Below are 3,364 nucleotides of genomic sequence, written 5' to 3'. Positions count from 1 at the left end.
AGGTGACTTAGACAGCTGTACAAATACCCAACTGCTGGTGTCACTGTCAAGAATAAAAGACAGCTGTCTCTTTAATGAACTGTAGAGGGAACCATACACAAATGGATATACTTATCTTTAGACCCAGATGATAAAAATATTCCTTAACTTTTGTTTAACATTTAATTTTATGTTTTTTTGACCTGTGCAATACTGCCTTATGACCATTATGCTAAACTATTTATCCCCATGAAGAAGTGACTTTATAAACGTATTTAAAATGAACATAATGTGTAATAACAGCACAATAGCAAAGAAAAACTGAGTTCAGCCTGGTAGTGAGACCTTAGAAATTTCTATATTCTGTTTTATTTTTAATCGTATTACACTTTATTTAATGCATTTATTTTTATCATCTCAATTAAATAAAAAACTTCTCTTTAATTCATGTTGTGATGATCATTGCTTTTGAATTTATGCTTTCCATTTTCCCCCTTTTAACCTTTCATTTATCTAGAATTATTTTACTGTTTGTCGACCCTAAATTCATTCAAGTTTGGGAAAAGCTGATAAAGTAGGAAACACAAACTGTGTAGGGCCCTACTTGATGTCAACTATAGCAGTATTGTATTCTGTGGCAGACTCCAACAAGTGTAATTGCCTGAATAATGAAAATAAAACATATCTATTAACCACCATCAACTTGGTGAATAGTATACTGGCAAAGAAAGTGAACAGCACCTTGAACCAACCTTAAATGACTTACAAATGTTAATAAATCAAAATAATGTTTTTATGAGTTACACGTTAGTCGACTGCATGTACAGGCTGATCTTTCAACATTTTGAAAGATGTATTAAATTCAGTACACGACACAAACGTTACCTCCTCAGCTTGTCAGTATTACTGATCTGGATGTAGTAGGATCTACCGATCGACACTTCAACTGGCAATGAATTTATTTAACATCCCACACAATGCAGAGAGCCACACCTACCTGCAATTCTTCATCTCACTGACAGATGTATATGACACTCAGTTTTAGAACATGGACATTATTAAACACCTTCTCCTCAGCTTGTTGGTATTTGTGTTCTGGATACAAGGTTAAGAACTGGTGTATCAGCAATTCTATTTCAGCAATAAAATATTCACTAAAGGTAACTTCTACTTTTATACACACAGGTCTATCTGATGGAAGTGATGTCAACCAGACTGCCATACTGTGGGAGAAAGAGGGCAAGAATGCAATAATACACTGCAGACACACCAAGGGTGCTGGCTACAACCAGATGTACTGGTACAGACAGCTACCAGGGCAGGCAATGAAACAAATAGTGTACACAACACTCGGCAAAGATGACCATGACTTTGGAGATTTTAGCAAAGAGAAATTCTCAGCTACCAAGCCTGACGGTGACAGTGGGACATTCACTGTGAAGAATCTGGTGCCAGAAGATAACGGCTTGTATTTCTGTGCTGTGAGTCAACACAGTGATACAGACGCATGTGAAAGCTGAACAAAAACCTCAGTGCTCTGTTAGCACAACTTTAACCTTCACATTTTACCTGCTCTACTGTAGGGGGACCTCAAGTACAACCACAGATCATCCCATTATACAGTGACACTCCCACCTCTAACTCTGTTGTAACGTCACACCTCCCATCACTCAGACTGACAGTCACTCTGGTCTCTGGATCATTTTGCTCAGAACACAATAATGATCACAGCTGGTCTGATCAAACTCTCTGCAGCTCTGCTCTGTATTATAGGTAATGTACGTTATGACGCTGAGCACTGAGAAGAGTTACTGCAGCTTTAAATGCATACTAATAATTTTATGTCTTTTATGTATATGATCTTTCCGTCAGCATGCAGCGCAGGTGTTGGTGGTCCTGTAACATGACGTGTGATTTTTGACCCCCGCAGGTCTAATTGATGGGAGTGATGTCACCCAGACTCCCCTTCTGCTGTGGTGGTATGCTGGGCAGTCTGCAACAATGAACTGCAGTCACACTAAGGATGCTAGTTTTTTCCAGATGTACTGGTACAGACAGCTACCAGGGCAGAGGATGAAGGAAATAGTTTTCACGACTACAACTCCTCCACATAAGTATCAAAGTGGCTTCAGTGAAGAAAAATTCCCAGCAACAAAGAACAATGCTGAGACTGGATCTTTGACAGTGAAGAAGCTGCTGTCTGAGGACAGTGGAGTGTATTTCTGTGCTGTGAGTAAACACAGTGATAGAGGTGACTCAGACAGCTGTACAAATACCCAACTGCTGGTGTCACAATGATTTGAACACATCAGTGTCGAAAGGGAAGCTCGAGACCTGTGAACGATGTAATATTTTATGTCAGTATTCAGAATGATTTACAATAACAGTAGCTTTGCAATATTTATACAGGAATGTAGCAAGATATGGTTCAAAAAGTTTAACAGCTATGATGATTTAACAGTAAATGTGAAATGACGTTGATGAAATGAAATTGTCCCACCATGCACTCCATACTACTGAACATGCCGATTTAATTATTACTATATTTAATTACATTCCTTTGAATTCCTGTAAAATTGTATACACCTTACATTTTCACTATAAATCTTTCTGATCCGACTATGTGATGCTTTAATAAAAAATTTAAAAAATCATGTTCCCTACTTTTCAATCATTACCTGTTATGTATTGTGTGATAAACAAATGACTGAATCTAGAATAAAAAACATTTACCAACAAACCACCATAACCTCTGTGTTCACTGTCAAAGTTAGTGACTTGCTTCTGGAAGCAACAGAACCCAAGCATTATCAGAAATGTTTCATTACACGGTTTCCTGGTAGATGAAAATAGCAAAAAGTTCTCACATTCCTGAAGTGGGAACCAGCAAATGTTTGGATTTCTTTGTCTTAAATTTGTCTGTAAATTATTTTGCTTACAGGGTTGAGGTGATTTTTCTCTGTTGATCAACTTACTGAGTAATATACCATATAAAGTACATTTTCACAAGGAAGCTTCTTGAACATATGTAAATCTCTGTCTCCTCCCCTCTAAGCTGATCCCTTAACGTCTCTTCAGTCTGTCAGTCAATGCAGAGAGAGAGGAAGATAAAGACATCATGATCAGAAACCTCTACAGGATCACTCTGCTGCTCCTCTGGCTCTCCTGTAGGTTTCAATTCAGACTGTTTGCTAAAAGTTAGACTCATTGTTTGGAACCATTTCTGTTTTCTTAATGTTTTTCTCTTTAACTGCAGGTCGTTCACTGAGCAGTCAAGTCTATCAGGTTCCATCATCAATAACTGGAAATCCTCATGGTTTAACAACAATCAGCTGTAACCATTCAATCAGTTCATATAATGTAATACTGTGGTATCAGAGGCCAA

Source organism: Micropterus dolomieu, linkage group LG11, assembly GCF_021292245.1.
Source record: "Micropterus dolomieu isolate WLL.071019.BEF.003 ecotype Adirondacks linkage group LG11, ASM2129224v1, whole genome shotgun sequence".
NCBI classification, from domain to species: domain Eukaryota; kingdom Metazoa; phylum Chordata; class Actinopteri; order Centrarchiformes; family Centrarchidae; genus Micropterus; species Micropterus dolomieu.
Note: the sequence above shows the minus strand (reverse complement) of the source record.